Genomic DNA, 16979 nt, shown 5'->3' with positions numbered 1-16979 from the left:
GAACGAGCCTATTTGCTATCATTGTGCGTGCACGAGCTACCATTGTTTGTTTGTGTAGCGACATGTTGAAAATGGCGGAGGGGAGAGACCTACGCGACATAAAGAGTCAAATATGAGTAAAACGTGAATGACAATTTCAAAACCGCAAATTGGATTTCGTAATAACTTAATTTTTGAAGGCGATACGGAATAATGTATAGCTGAAAACAGCGACATTATTTTGAAACTGGCTTTGAATTAGCCAACATTGCTAATCTCGCTAGCTTCAATAGTGTGATTTTTTTTTACTCCCAGGCTTGTTTGTCAACATTAGCCAACAACCATGTTCTCCCTGGCTTGTGTCAGACTGCAGCGCCAGACCACATTATCCATAGCATGTGGAAGAGATTGATTCATGGAGCGGCAGAACAGAAAACCAAGGCACCCGAACTAGCTGGCACTGGCCGCCCAATTTACGGGCTTTACTGTTAAATATTTACATCCGAATTAGCCCATTTATGCATGGAAATTGAGCGTCTAACTTTAACCAACGAGAGATTGCATTGAAATTGAATAAATACAGAAGATAAACACCAGCGTATACGGAGATTGAGGCAGGTAAGTCAGCACAACACCCTGCAGAACTGCCGCAAAATAGTTTGGACTAAACCAGATTTAGCCGCGGACTGCGAACAAGCTAACGTTAGCTAGTAGCGAAGGATCAAACGTGAAGTGGGCCAGTTAGCCAGCTAACGTTGACCTTCCAATAAATCATTCAATTGAAACCATGTATTTGATAACTATATATTAAAACGTTAATTTGTGAGATTGCAAACAAGTTGTTTTGTTTGAGAAGTTTGTTGCATGTAAGGAAGACGGCTGTCGCCAACGTTGAATCCTTGACCCAGGAATGGATGTGATTTTTGTCAATGTCTCGTTATGGAGTAGTAGAGCACGTGCCTCTTGTTTGCCAGTTGCGAACTATCTGTACTTAAAATGCAATCTTCGATCCAATTAATTGTTTTCATTAGTGTCCCTATTTGGTTAATCAAACATTATAGTACCGTTTGGATTAAGTGCGACCACGCTGGGAAGTTAGTTCTCCCTACCTAGCCATTGATTCAAGGTGAATTGGGCGTATTTTTATTGGCCAAGGTAGCTAATCAATTAGGGATCCATTTGTGACGATGTCAACTTCATTGACTGATTTGCACCTGCGTGATTGGACTGGAGAGTGAGGCTCAATTATAGAATTATGGACGTTGCTTTGGCCACACCACCAGTCAGGCATTTTCATCGGTCAAATTCAAGTACACATTGTCCTCCGTTGTGGACTGTCTTTTGTTACACATAGTATTTTATACCATGGTATTGTTGAATTACTTGTTTTTGATTGGCATTCTAGAGCATGCATTAGTTCCCTTTATAGAGTACCACAGTATGAGTCATAAAACCTAGTGTCAAACAAGGAAATGGTTCTAATAATTTTACCACCATTCATTTTCAACATAGTTTTTTTTTAGAAACATTTAAAGTAAGGGCTGTGTTTTTTGTAGGCTTACCCTGGCGTGACGTTTTGATAAATGTGTAAATCTCTCTAGGACAAGGTGACTTATCACTATATTCGCCTGTATTTACCCCCCCCCCCCCCCAATGAAATGCTAATGTGGCTATCAAAGAACTACAAATGCCATGATCAGGACGACACTGCCGAATTGAGGCAAAGGTAAGAATCTCTGGATTAACTATCTAATAAATTGGCTACGTTTCTTTAAATTTGACAATTCTGTGTACTCTCGTGTGGCAGTTTTACATTGACGCTACCTGTTAGCAAAGGTGTCAGTTGGGGTGGCGTGCCGGATCTTGCTGGGATTTGTAGTTTTGCATGATGTATACTTTGATTCCAATTAGCATTTTCGATTCTTTGAGTAAAAGTCACCCTGTCCTAGAGAGATTTACATGGTTAGCAAAACGTCTCGCCAGGGTTAGCGTACATGAAACACAGCCCTTATTTTAAGTGTTTCTAAAGTTCCCTATGGGAAAAATGAATGGTGGCAAAATGATTGGAAGCATGTCCCTGTTTGACCGCTAGGTTTTATGGGTATTATGACAGCTCCACTGTGGGGCTGTTTTTGCATGGTAGAATTCAATGGCTATGGTTCATTTTTATGTTTGAGCTGCTTTTGAAAGCAAAAGTCAAATTGAAAACATTGGCATTGTTGAATCAGATTTTTATAATAGCAAGCTAGGACTGATGGTTTGGTTAGCTAAACTAGCAAGTCTGTTTGGTTACCAATGCAACTACTGTCGCTATCTAGTGAACTTGCTAGCTACTTCAGTGGGTGTTGAACACATTTCTAGTGACAAATGCGTTAAATTATAGCCATGGTATAAAAGGGATAATCAACTCGTGGCTCTATGCGTTCTCTGGAAAATAAGGCAACTCCGTGGAAGGTTAGTTCTACTCCACTAGCGTGTCGTAGAACACACCTTCCTCATCGTTCATTATTTTCTATAGAATGCACATCCTCTTCATTATCCCCAAGGAAATGTATTGAATTCTTATTAGTTTAAGAATCCATATTTTAATTCGGGGTTCTTTATGTACATCTTTGGTTGTAAATGCAATGCAGTTAGGATAGGCTGAGCAAAAAGTGTGTGTGTATAGGCTATAGGCTACTTGCCTAGGCCTCGTTGGCTGTGTTTAGACATGCAGCCTAATTCAGATTTTTCTTTTCTCACTAATTGGTCTTTTGACCAATTAGATCAGCTCTGACATATCTAGTGTGAAAAGATCTGATGTGATTGGTCAAAAGACTGAAGTCAATGCAAGCAGGTCAAAGTTGGTACTCTCTTCACCAGCAGTTTAATTTGCTTTTGTTTGTCGCACTGCTATCAAGCTCCGGAACAAATAGGTCATATTTGACTACTAGTTTGCACTCCTTTATCAAATCTTAATGGTCTTTATTTCCCCCGTCTGGATTTATTTCTTCTTGCTGAAAGAGAGTAAGAAATGTATCACACTCATTAGGACAGTGGGTTTGGGTAATAAACAATGTCGCAATAATCCACAACCTTGTTACCTGCAACATTCTAGCACAGTAGCAGCTGAATTTATATGACCATGGCCTTGATTTGAGCATTTCTCAGAAGAGGGAGACATGACTGACACATTGTTATTGTATTTCCCTGTGTCATAAAAGAGGTGAAGATGGTCAGGGTTTAGGATAGATTCATTTTGAACTATTTGTGACATCATTTTGATTTGTAGGCTTAAAGTGTCAATCAGCAGTTAAAACAATAACAAAGTGACTCCCTGACCCCTGTTTCGGTGACAAGCTGAGGGATGGGGCTGGAGAAGCATCACCACTCATATACAGAGCTATGGATGCAAGGACTGACCATGATATCAAAATTATAGTTTTGACCATGTTTTGGGGCTATACAGTGTTTTTTTTTAACGTTTACTTTGTTTACAAACATTGGAGTTAAACGAGCATATATTTTGGTTTCTGATGGGGTACGACAGATGTACTAAGCTCAAGAGACATTTCTAAGTTATTGTCTTTAAGAATCCATGGGTACATATCATTAATCTATTAGTCCCAAAATAGATGTAGTAACCTCTGACTGCCCCTTTTAATATTAAATCATATTCATAATGTAGTGGGAGCTAAATCAGACCAGATATTTTATGATTTGCCTAAAATATAAATTTAAGCACAACCATTCTCGACAGCCTTTTCAGTGTAGTCATGTTTAAAGCATTCCTTTTCACAAGCTTAGTGAGGATTTTTTTTTTTTTTTTTTACCCAAGGCACCTGCATTAGTGTGCATGGGTTAAAAGGTGAAAAGCTTCATATAGGCTAAATTATTTTGGTAGTATTATAGTGATGAAATGGTAAGATTGATTTTACATTGGTGGTTTTAATGGACAAGCATGATCCAAAACCTTGTGAGGATGATCAGATTTCTGTGTGTGTGTGTGTGGTGGAGAGGAATGGAGCGGGTGCTCAGCTGTGCCTCCACAGCCGTCAGAGAGCTGACCTACATTCTCCTCTCCCTGGAAAAAAGCTTGTGCAGCAGGCTGTGTGAATTTGTGGGGGTAGGGAAGGAAATAGAGTGAGAGGGAAGAGAGCGCTGTGGCGCATTCACTGATTTTGAGCTGAATAACCAGATCCCAGTGTCCCATTAATTATTTTATCGGGGCATGCTAGGAAGAGAACTGAGACAACCGTTTGTACAGTGGAACTGTACTGCGGGAGTGAGATGCTTGGCTGTGGTTTGGCAGGCAGTGTGACTGACTCCCATGGGCCTCCCTTTAACTTGTTGTGGTGAAGATAACTTTTTTTTTTCTCACATACAGTAGCATCTGCTGACTGGATCTGTGCCCTCAGGAGTCATTTGAAACAGATTTGAGAAACGGTAGTGAAAATCTCACCCCCAAAGTTCAAAGTACAGGATGTTGTAGCAGGTGAAGTGCTAGAGGAACATCAGTCAGTGTTAACGGCCTGCTGCATCATGCCTCTTGTGTCTGGAGACGGTTTTGTAGCGGGTGTGTTGTCACTCCTTTAGGCTCAATTTTATTCTAATAGAGCATCTATTAGCCTATTTGTTGAAAAGTCTGGTTGGTTTTACTTCAGCAGGGCAGATGGGGAGCAATGTATTGCCTGTCAGTGATGTCATATTTCCTCATCATGGAGGGATGAGCTGTAGGCTATAGGCTGCTAACATATATAGTCACAAACGTGCCACGGTAAGCGGCGAATGTCTCATAGACCTCAATGGGAGAAGGGGGGGCTAAACGCAAGCCATTTTGCAAGCGATGCGGTACATGGCGCTTGCTCCCATGAACGGTGGCACTGGCTCGGTGCTAGAGGTGCCAAAAGTTTCAATTAGCTGAAGGCTTGAGCAGCTGCCATGCATGGTGGACCAGTAAGCATCGTTCATCTTGTCAGCCTGTCCCAGATGGTCCTCCAGTAAACACTAAAGTCTCTCTCTCTTCTCTTTCGAGGTCCTGCTCGCTACCTTCTCCCCCAGTGGGATGGTGCTGCATGATAGGGAGGCCTTGGCGCCATAGCCCCCTCTCCTGGATCCTACCCGCCCCACCACCACCCCCCTCAGAGCAGAGGACCACCACAACAGCAGCCCCCCCCCCCCCCCCCCCCCCCCCCATGAGTCACCCTCTGGAGCCTTAGATCAAGTAATTGTGACCCCCTTCTTCCCCTTATACTGTACTTAACTCAATTGCATCCCCTGGTTCCGGTCTATCTTTTTGCTACATAGGCGCGTTTCCTCGCCTGTCCCCTTAACTAGCTTTCTCTGTATAAAGGCCTGGTTTATCATGAATTCGTAGACATATTGGATTGATTGATCTTGATTGAGCTTATTCATCTAACCCTCTTCAACCCCCCCCCCCGTGTGCTGAAAGAGTGAATATTAATACTTGTCCTCTCTTTTTCTAGCAGTAATCATTAGGAAGTTAATAGAACAATATTGCAGAAACCTGACTAGACTGACTTAGTCACTGTTATATTGTTTACACCCTGGTAGCCAGTCCTTACAGATGAGTAAGGGGTACAAAGAGAGACAGGTCAGGTCATTGTGCTGCTAAACCCCTTGTCCATACAGGGAGTGTTCAGTGCAGGAACAACACAACACAGATGAGGCTTGTATCTATCTATATATGCTGCTGCCTGTCGCATGTAATCACAGTTCTGTAGCACAGAATCAACCAAACTAGGATATGCTGATAGGAGTCATGCTCCATACAGGATTGGAAAAAGGTTTATTTCCTATGGCATTTTTTTGACCTTGTGAGCTCCTTTTCGGGGGCATTTTGAGGCATTTCCAGGGCATTTTCATTTGCGATCACTAAACTGAACTTGGCCTACCTAAACATTTTCTGCAAAAGCTTGTGAAAGCTCTTGCATGTCAAATGTACTGGAGTTTCGCAGAAAGCTTTGCGGAACATTGTGGTGGCACGATCTTGAGTGGTCTTGACCCCCACCCAATCAGCATTCCATCTCTCGATTGTTGAGTTGTTTACCGTGGTTTTGACCGTTGACTTGCTCAGCTCAGTGGTAGAGGTCTTTTTCTACTTCTGCTGTCACCGTTGTTTTTTAAATTACACTGAACAAAAGTATAAACGCAACATGCAATAATTGTAAAGATATTACTGAGTTACAGTTCATGTAAGTAAATCAGACAAATAAATTCATTAGGCCCTAATCCATGTATTTCACATGACTAGGAATACAAATATGCATCTATTGATAACTCTTTTATTTTTTTTATAGTAGGGTAGTGGTTCAGAAACCCAGTCAGTATCTGGTGACCACCATTTACCTCATGCAGCACGACATCTCCTTCACATAGAGTTGATCAGGCTGTTGATTGTGGCCTGTGGAATATTGTCCCACTCTTATTCAATGGCTATGTGAAGTTTCTGGATATTGTTGGGAACTGGAACACGCTGTTGTACATGTTGATCCAGAGCATCCCAAACATGCTCAATGGGTGACATGTCTGGTGAGTATGTAGGTCATGGAAAAACTGGGACTTTTTCAGCTTCCAGAGATTGTGTACAGATCCTTGTGACATGGGGCCGTGCATTATCATGCTGAAACATGAGGTGATGGGGGAGGATGAATGACAACAATGGACCTCAGGAATTCCTCACAGTATCTCTGTGCATTGAAATTGCCATCAATAAAATGTGTTCATTGTCCTTAGATTATGCCTGTCCATACCATAACCCCACCGCCACCATGGGGCACTCTGTTCACAATGTTGACACCTGCAAACCGCTCGCCCACACGACATCTGTCATCTGCCCTGTACAGTTGAAACCGGGATTCATCTGTGAAGGGCACACTTCTTCAGCATTCCAGTGGCCATTGAAGGTGAGCATTTTCCTACTGAAGTCGGTTACAATGCCGAACTGCAGTCAGGTCAAGACCCTGGTGAGAACGACGACCACACAGATGAATGTCCCCGAGACGGTTTCTGACAGTTTGTGCAGAAATTCTTCAGTTGTGCAAGCCCACAGTTTCATCAGCTGCTCGGGTAGCTGGTCTCAGACCATCCTGCAGGTGACGAAGCCAGATGTGGAGGTCCTGGGCTGGCGTGGTTACATATGGTCTGCTGTTATGAGGCTGGTTGAACGTATTGCCAAATTCTCTAAAACAATGTTGGAGGTGGCCTATGGTAGGGGAACATTACATTCTCTGGCAACCGCTCTGGTGGCGATTCCTGCATTCAGCATGCCAATCACACCAATCTGTGACATTTGTAGAGTGACCTTTTATTGTTCCCAGCACATGGTGGTGCACCTGTGTAATGATCATGCTGTTTAATCAGCTTCTTGAGATGCCACACTTGTCAGGTGGATGGATTATTTTGGCAAAGGAGAAATGCTCACTAACAGGGATGTAAACAAATTTGTGCACAACATTTGAGAAAAATAAGCTTTTTGTGCATATGGAGAAAATGTCTGGGATTTTTTATTTCAGGCATTGAAACATGGGACCAACACTTATTTTTTATTTTTTTCAGTGTAGAAATGACTCCAATCTAATATAAAATAATACCTGCTAATATTACCTCCTGTACAAAAGCTGGGTGACCGGTCGAGAAGGGGAAGCAGGGGCTTGATGTTGCTACGGAGGCCAGTGTGTAGATTGGGCGTTTCACAGATTGAATTTCTGATTATTATTATTACCTGAGGTGCCCATGCTGCGTGAGAAGGGGTGAGGGGGTTTGAAAAACACTCAGGTTGAACCCCCCCCATGGCAACATCTGAGGGGCTGTGACTACTGAAACACAGCTCCCCCCCAACACACACACACAAATTAGCTGTGTTTTGGTAGTTAACAGCCCCTTAGCTGTTGCCATGGAAATGTGAAATCTGACCCAGCCTACGCAGTATCGCTCCCTCTCATCTACTGTATGGTACTGCGCAATGAAATCTACTGAGTCAATTACTGTATGTTGGGTGCATAACAATCATTTGTATAACTTTCAATTAATTTCAGGATATTGTATATTTCCTATGGCGAAGTATAAGTATTTTTACGATAGAATAACACCAAGGTAAATTACGTCATGTGACGTTTACATTAACAGTGATTATGTATTTAACACAAGTTGATTACATAATCTTTGTATGGTTTAAGTGCTGTCTTGTATTTCCTTTTTGGTTTTCCTTTGAACCTTAAATCATGAAGGTCTACTTTTAGCATAGCAAACACGGTCCTTTTTAGAAAACTGGTTCATTATGAAGTAGGCTTTGTGGTACATGCGTACCTGCTATTGAAACTCTCCTGCCACGGTCGCTCATGTGCACTTTTGACCCAAGTGTGATTGGTAATTTGACAGCTGTACAAAGACAAAACAAAGTGAATGTTGTCACAGTTCAAATAGTTTCTGGAGGTGCGGCAATTATTTTCTACTGTTAAACTGTAGCTAAGTATAGGTAAGTACAGGGTATGATATTAGTGTTAATACTGTTACTCCCTATAGGTTAACAACCCCACCCCATAATCTATTGGATTTTGAGGTAAGCTATCTATTTTCTTCAGGGTTTCCAAGGCAACATTCCAAAACAATTCTACCAAAAAGAGTTCCCCCAAAAAATAAAAATAATTCCCAACTGAAGCTTGGCCTAAACCTACATCTAGGCTAAGTGTATCAATAACTAAAGAGTGTGAAGAGTACTGTCTACACATTCATGACCATGGGTTAGGTCAACAGAATTGCCTTATTTAAGTCAATTAATGAATCAATACAGTCTTCTGAGTTGTTTAGAAAAGTGGCTGAGTTAGTGGACAATGTCTCTTCGCTGCCTCACCATGAGATGAGTCTGTCCCTGTCAGCGTTTTAATGGGTCCTCAGTCAAATTTTAAAAGAGCCAATTAGTTCAGCCCGAATGGTAGTTTCATGAGTTTGAGTGTTTTTCTCTGAGGGCTATAGTGCTAGTGAAACAGTGTGAAATGTCACACACACATAGTACATCTGCCTCAGTTTGCACCTCAGGCCCGTGACTTCTCCTGCTGCTCCACGTGTATGTGCGTATGTCTGTCTTCAAAACTGCTCCTAGTCTCACACCACGGCAGAACTCTCTACTCTAATCACCTAGCGGGTCACACTCACAGCTCACCAGATGTCTGACAAGGATCTGAGCATTGTATTGATGAGCTTCTTATCGTCTCATCATCATCAAGCTAAGAGGGATCATTAAGTCAATGGGACTGCGCATTGCTGCTTGTGTACCTGGCCTGTTATCATAGAGTGAGTGCAGGATATGTGCCACTGATGCACTTGTTCTGTACTGCAGGGATCCTGTTATGTAAAAAGGTTTGAAGCCATAACTTTACATCGGGCTGTCAAAGTTTAGAAATAGTCGCACCGTATCCAATTCCTTAGCCGTAATTGGTACCATATTTTAGCTGTACTAGCTGTTGCCATAACAGTAGTCATAACTGTTGCCTTAAGTGTCTGTAAAGCCATAACGGACGTTTTAAGTGGTGCCATAAGCCATAAAAGTGTCCCTTCACGCTACAGCCATTGCCTTAAGCCCTAACCCACGCCCATTCCCCAGCCACAACTGTTACAATAACCATAGCCATAATCTGTGCCATTATCCATAAGCTGTAGCCAAGCATAATATGTTACATCATCCCCGGCCATAAGCCTCAGCCAACCAGAACTGTAGCCACAACTTTGGCTGTGGCCCCTAGCCATTCTGGCAGACAGGCTGCTGTACTGTCGTATCCTAGGCTGGGCCTCACTGCTAGGAGCCTGAGGAGAGGACTGCTCCAGTGCTGTAGAGGTCTGACTGCACTGGGCCATTTCCTCCTCTGTGTAAACATCCTAAATCGGGGTGTAAACAGTGAGAGTGTGGAACAATACTCTGAGAGGGGCAGGGGGCCTTTCTGGTTTCCCTGTTCCTGAGGCTGTCCATATATCCTCCCCAGCTGTAGGTAGGGGTAATCACGTAGGCATAGTTACCACCTGGTTCACCTACCTGGAGCCTGTGGGGAGCGATTTACGGCCTATCGCTACACATACATGTTGCTGCACAGAGCAGCATTGCACTATACACATGACCCATTGACGTTTCCTGATGTTCATTAGTAACTAGGAAGTGGATGCTTCAGAGGGCAGGAGAAGGGCAGGTCTGGAAGTGTGAGCAGATATGTCTGCGTGTGACAGCCAGGCAGGCTGATATGAGGGGGACTAGCTGAAGAATGAGGGCCTGTGAGAGGGAGACATGAGACCTGGGAGTCTGGTGAGTGGTGAAGGGCCAGCTCTGACCCAACCCGGACCGGCCTTTCAGACAGAAACAAACGCAGGAGGCCGAAGTGTGGCTCTAGCGACGATGAGGAGGAGGAGGAGGATCAGATTGATAATGTGACGGGTGGTGGGGGGTGTGTCTGTCTTTCTATGGAGATGTAGCCAAATGAGGCGTGAAACAAACACAGAATGGTTGGCATTCTGTCTGTATACTGTAGCTTTTTTTAAATGACACAATCTGTGTCTCTGCCTCTATCTTACTGTAATGACCCATGTTTTGAGGTCCCTTGAACATTTCACACAACATATGTGGATGTGCCTTAATTCTACAACTGCCTCTGTTTTGATGATTGCTGTAATTTGAATTCGGGTTGCAAAGCATTCCAAATACAGTACAGTGAAGATAAAGCGGTGCATTGAGTCATGCAGTACAGACCCAGTTAGGCCTGTGTTCGTGTTTTCAGGAGAACTGTATACATTCTCCTGTTGTGTACTATATTTCAGGGGGGAGGAACTCTGCAACAGTGACTGAGCAGCTTCTCATGGAGCAAACCATTTCTGCCAGGGAGAGGGGGTAGTCCTGTGTGCCGTAAAGCATGCGGGATGTCCTTTCCTAAAGCGTGCTCGCTGCTAAGCTCCCCAAGGCTCCTCCACGAGGGGTCTCCCGTTGAGCTGTCCTCTCACTGCCACACAGTCTCCCTTTCTCTGTTCACAGTGCCTGGGGGACTCATTTCATAACCACCCCCCCTCTATTTCTCTCCATGATGGGCTGTCCTTCTCTGTGCCATACGTTTCTTTTCTGTCTGTGAGGGAGGTGATTAGAGTACCTCCGTGTGAGCAAATGTGCGAGATCAGAAGAGCTCGCTGAAAGAGAGTGCAGGAAAAAGGAGAGGGCGCAAGCCTGCCTGTGGAATGGAAAGCTCTTGGTGGTGTTCTGCTTCTCCCAGAACCCTGTCAGAGGAGTTAGTGCTCTGTCTCTGGACTGCAGCTACTTCTTCTGCTCTCAGCCCACTCGTTGAGGCTGCTGCCTGGCACCTGCGTGTTCCTCTGACTGACTGACTGACTGACTGACTGACTGACTGACTGCCGGGATCCTTTACGTCTCACACATACAGGCCAACGCTAGGCTGAGCTGAGCTTCAGGTGCGTGTATCTCTTACTGGGTCACTTTTTATCTTAATTTCTCTCTCTCCTTCTCTTTTCTTTTGACTTGAGCTAGTTGTTTACCTTCAGGTTACTGTGGTGTGTGTTTACTGTGTGTGTGTGTGTGTGTGTGTGTGTGTGTGTGTGTGTGGGGGGGGGGGGGGGGTGAAGGCCTCTGGCTATTTTGTGTTTGGGAATGAGTGAATAGGTAGCTAGCTACGTGTTTTGCAGAGTCTTGTTGTAAGTGCCTGCACTCTTGGCTGAGGTGTGTTTAGTTTTTCTCAGCCACCATTGAGCTTTAGGTGGGGAGAGGGATTTGCAGAGGTTACTCAGTGAGTCTTTAAACACACCTTGTTTTTAGCTTTTCTTCTCTCCCCTCCACAGCATGTTACGTTTATGCTCAGCTCTCCCCCTGACCATGTGGTCTCAGGGGCAGTCACATGTGCTGCATTTTTGTCATGTAAATCAAATGCCTAGATGTTATTTAGTCAAGTCATAGCCTATGCATTACATACTTATGATTTATCCACCTAATTATAGTGCTTTTTTTTTAAAATGTACATCTTTGGGCTACATTGTGACTTATCTTATACGTACAACACCGTCACCCTGGCGATCATTGATTGTGAAAGGAATTTTAAACGGTGTAGCTGAACTTGAAAATGGCAAATTGTAATTCAAGGGGGAACTGATTTGTAAAGTGGCTTAGCTTTCATTAGGGAGTGTTAAAACCCAACATTTTAAAATGGGTCATAGTAAGAATGAATAGGAGAGTTTAGGAGGAGAGGGAAAGGGCATTTCAGGGCACAGCTTGAGTTGTTGCCTTATTTTAACAAGCCAATCTTAAAGATGGGCTTATAGCCTGAAGTTCTAGACCATGTTGACTTAAGAAAAATAATAAATAGGACATAGAGCCTACAAATCAGTCTTCCTATGTACTCACTTGAGGAACATAGGCTTTACGTAATAGCCCGTCAAAAGCAGCCTAGTGTTTGTAAGAGAGAGAACATATCTTTGAGCTTAGTGGTTTGTGACAGGTGCCACCATGCCCCATGTTGTGTAACTGAGAGAGCATTTCAGCTGTGGCCCTATGGGCAGACCGACACAGTCAGTCAGACAGACAGGTCAGGATGTTTTAGCTTAGTGGCTCCGCTCAGCCACAAACCTCATGGAAATGACATCTTCCTTTAAAGTGGAGTGGTGTGGTGGCACACTGGCATGGAGCAGTGTGATTTGCCCATTGTCGCCAGGCCAGGAGATGGATAACCGAGTGACTGAGTGAACTCGCCACTGCGTGTGTTATCTGGGCTCGCTTACAGGAAGTAGGGCTGCGGGCCTGTTGTGGCGATGGCGAGGGACAGCTAACCATAACAAACGGTGGGCCTAAGCGATCTCCCTGAGAGAAAGCAGATGATATGGAACCCAGGGGAAGAGAGAAAAGCCTATGGGGAAAGACGCAGAGAGCGATGTGGTGGAGAAGCAGGATAAGCCACAAACCTAGAAGTGTCAGAGCATGAGATCATTACCGTCACTGATAGTTTGACTTGGTACTTTTGTAATCAGAGTGAAGGTTAAGTGTGATTTTATGCTGCGGCGCCTTTAGAAACTATTCATCACGCCTTGACTTTTTCCACATTTTGTTGTTACAGCCTGAATTTAAAATGGATGAAATTTAGATTTTCTGTCACTGGCCTACACACAATACCCCATAATGCCAAAGTTGAATTATGTTTTTAGAAACTTTTACAAATTAATAAAAAATGAAAAGCTCAAATCAAAGTTTATTTCCCACTTGCGCCAAATACAACAGGTGTAGACCTTAAAGTGAAATGCTTACTTACAGGCCCTAACCAACAGTGCAAAGTGAAGTAAAAAATGGGTATAAAGTAAAAAAAAACAAAAAAAAAGGTATTAGGGAAACAAAAGATAAGTAAAATGACTGAGAAAAACAGGAGAGGCTATATACAGGTGGTACAGAGTGCAGGGCACCGGTTAGTCAGGCTAATTGAGGTAATATGTACCTGTAGGTATAGTTAAAGTGACTATGCATAGATGATGTTAAACAGAGTAGCAGCAGTGTAAAAGAGGGGGTTGGCGGGTGGGGGGTAAACACAATGCAAATAGTCCGGGTAGCCATTTGATTATCTGTTCAGGAGTCTTATGGCTTGGGGGTAAAAGCTGTTGAGAAGCCTTTTGGTTTTAGACTTGGTGCTCTGGTACTGCTTGCCATGCAGTAGCAGAGAGAACAGTCTATGACTGGGGTGGCAGGGGTCTTTGACAATTTATAGGGCCTTTCTCTGACACTGCCTGGTGTAGAGGTCCTGAATGGCAGGCAGCTTAGCCGCAGTGATGTAATGGGCCGTACGCACTACCCTCTGTAGTGCCTTGCGGTTGTAGGCCGAGCATTTGCCGTACCCAGGCAGTGATGCTCTCGATGTTGCAGCTCTAGAACCTTTTGAGGACCTATGCCAAATCCTTTCAGTCTCCTGAGGGGAGTAGGTTTTGTCGTGCCCTCTTCCCGACTGTCTTGGTGTGTTTGGACCATTCTAGTTTGTTGGTGATGTGGACACAATCATCTCCTTTGTCTTGATTATGTTGAGGAATAGGTTGTTATTCTGGCACCACCCGGCCTCTGACCTCCTCCCTATAGGCTGTCTTGTCAGTGATTAGGCCTACCACTGTTGCGTCGTCTGCAAACTTAATGATGGTTTGGAGTCGTGCCTGGCCATGTAGTTGTGGGTGAACAGGGAGTACAGGAGAGGACTGGGCACGCACCCCTGAGGGGCTCCAATGTTGGGGATCAGCGTGGCAGATATGTTGCTACCTACCCTCACCACCTGGGAGCGGCCCGTCGAAGTCCAGGATCCAGTTGCAGAGGGAGGTGTTTAGTCCCAGGGTCCTTAGCTTAGTGATGAGATTTGAGGGCACTATGCTGTTTAACGCTGAGCTGTAGATAAATGAATAGCATTCTCACACAGGTGTTCCTTTTGTCCAGGTGGGAAAGGGCAGTGTGGAGTGCAATAGAGATTGCATCATTTGTTTGAGCAGTATGCAAATTCGAGTGGGTCTAGGGTTTTGGGGATTATGGTGTTAATGTGAGCCATTACCAGCCTTTCAAAGTCTGTAGTCATTTAGGCAGGTTACCTTTTTGGGCACAGGGACTATGGTGGTCATCTTGAAGCATGTTGGTATTACAGACAAAATCAGGGACATGTTGAAAATGTCAGTGAAGACATCTGCCAGTTGGTTAGCACATGCCCGGAGCACACGTCCTGGTAATCAAATCAAAAGTAACAGTCAATATCTGGTGTGGCCATCAGCTACATTTGGGGCGGCAGTGCATCTCTTCCTCATGGACGACACCAGATTCGCCAGTTCTTGCTGTGAGATGTTACCCCACTCTACCACCAAGGCACCTGCAAGTTCGCCGACATTTCTGGGGGGAATGGCCCTAGCCCTCACCCTTCAATCCAACAGGTCCCAGACGTGCTCAATGGGATTGAGATCCTGGCTCTTCGCTAGCCATGGCAGAACACTGACATTCCTGTCTTGCAGGAAATCACGCACAGAATGAGCAGTATTGCTGGTGGCATTGTCATGCTGGAGGGTCATGTCAGGATGAGCCTGAAGGAAGGGTACCACATGAGGGAGGAGGATGTCTTCCCTGTAACGCACAGCATTGAGATTGCCTGCAATGACAACAAGCTCAGTCCGATGATGCTGTGACACACCGCCCCAGACCATAACAGACCCTCCACCTCCAAATCGATCCCACTCCAGAGTGGCAACGTTGATGTCTGGTGAGGACCTGCCTTACAACAGGCCTGCAACCCTCAGTCCAGCCTCTCTCCGCCTATTGCGGACAGTCTGAGCACTGATGGAGGGATTGTGCGTTCCTGGTGTAACTCGGGCAGTTGTTGTTGCCATCCTGTACCTGTCCCGCAGGTGTGATGTTTGGATGTAACAATCCTTTGCAGGTGTTGTTATACGTGGTCTGCCACTGCGAGGACGATCAGCTGTGCGTCCCCTCTCCCTGTAGCGCTGTCTTAGGCGTCTCACAGTACAGACATTGTAATTTATTGCCTAAGGCACGTTCACACAGATGAGCAGGAACCCTGGGAATCTTTCTTTTGGTGTTTTTCAGAGTCAGTAGAAAGGCCTCTTTAGTGTCCTAAGTTTTCATAACTGTGACCTTAATTGCCTACCGTCTGTAAGCTGTTAGTGTTTTAAGGATCGTACCACTGGTGCATGTTCATTAATTGTTTATGGTTCATTGAACAAGCATGGGAAACAGTGTTTAAACCCTATACAATGAAGATCAGTGAAGTTATTTGTATTGTTATGAATTATCTTTTGAAGGACAGGGTCCTGAAAAAGGATGTTTCTTTTTGTGCTGAGTTTATATATCTGTGTGTGTTTACATACACCTTAGCCAAATACATTTAAACTAATTTCTTGACATTTAATCCTAGTAAAAATTCCCTGTTATGATCACCACTTAATTTTAAGATTGTGAAATGTCAGAATAATAGTAGAGAGGATTTATTTTAGCATTTATTTCTTTCATCACATTCCCAGTGAGTCAGAAGTTTACATACACTCAATTAGTATTTGGTAGCATTGCCTTTAAATTTTTACTTGGGTAAAATGTTTCTGGTAGCCTTCATCAAGCTTCCCACAATAAGTTGGGTGAATTTGGTCCATTCCTCCTGACAGAGCTGGTGTAACTGAGTCAGGTTTGTAGGCCTCCTTGCTCGCACATGCTTTTTCAGTTCTGCCACAAATGTTCTGTAGGTTTGAGGTCAGGGTTTTGTGATGGCCACTCCAATACCTTGACTTTGTTGTCCTTACGCCATTTTGCCACAACTTTGGAAGTATGCTTGGGGTCATTGTCCATTTGGAAGACCCATTTGCAACCAAGCTTCAACTTCCTGACTGATGTCTTGAGATGTTGCTTCAATATATCCACATAATTTTCCTGCCACATAAAGCCATCTTGATTGTGAAGTGCACCAGTCCCTCCTGCAGCATAGCACCCCCACAACATGATGCTTCCACCCCCACCCCCACCCCCACCCCCTGCTTCCACCCCCACCCCCACCCCCTGAAGTTTGCTAGAGAGCATTTGGATGATCCAGAAGAAGATTGGGAGAATGTCATATGGTCAGAAGAAACCAAAATATAACTTTTTGGTAACTCAACTCGTCATGTTTGGAGGACAAAGAATGCTGAGTTGCATCCAAAGAACACCATACCTACTGTGAAGCATGGGGGTGGAAACATCATGCTTTGGGGCTTTTTTCTGCAAAGGGACCAGGACGACTGATCCGTGTAAAGGAAAGAATGAATGGGGCCATGTATCGTGAGATTTTGAGTGAAAACCTCCTTCCATCAGCAAGGGCATTGAAGATGAAACGTGGCTGGGTCTTTCAGCATGACAATGATCCCAAACACACCGCCCGGGCAACGAAGGAGTGGCTTCGTAAGAAGCATTTCAAGGTCCTGGAGTGGCCTAGCCAGTCTCCAGATCTAAACCCCTTAGAAAATCTTTGGAGGGAGTT

General features: G+C 44.3%; 1 protein-coding gene across 3 annotated transcripts in view; it reads left to right on the top strand.

The window, feature by feature from the left end:
• Positions 1-44: 44 nt before the first annotated feature.
• LOC110522275 (nuclear receptor coactivator 1) overlaps positions 45-16979 on the top strand; it is a 91002-nt gene continuing 74067 nt past the window's right edge. For 2 of the 3 annotated variants that reach the window (XM_036975854.1, XM_036975855.1), the window contains exon 1: positions 45-597. The gene's annotated coding sequence lies outside the window, so the exon portion shown is untranslated. Of the gene's footprint in view, positions 598-7515; positions 11419-16979 lie in introns of those variants that run through there. The other variant, XM_036975853.1, reaches the window with a different exon arrangement.

This window comes from Oncorhynchus mykiss, chromosome 4 (assembly GCF_013265735.2).
Source record: "Oncorhynchus mykiss isolate Arlee chromosome 4, USDA_OmykA_1.1, whole genome shotgun sequence".
NCBI lineage: Eukaryota > Metazoa > Chordata > Actinopteri > Salmoniformes > Salmonidae > Oncorhynchus > Oncorhynchus mykiss.
The sequence above is the reverse complement of the archived record's forward strand: the minus strand, read 5'-3'. Positions and strand labels throughout refer to the sequence as shown.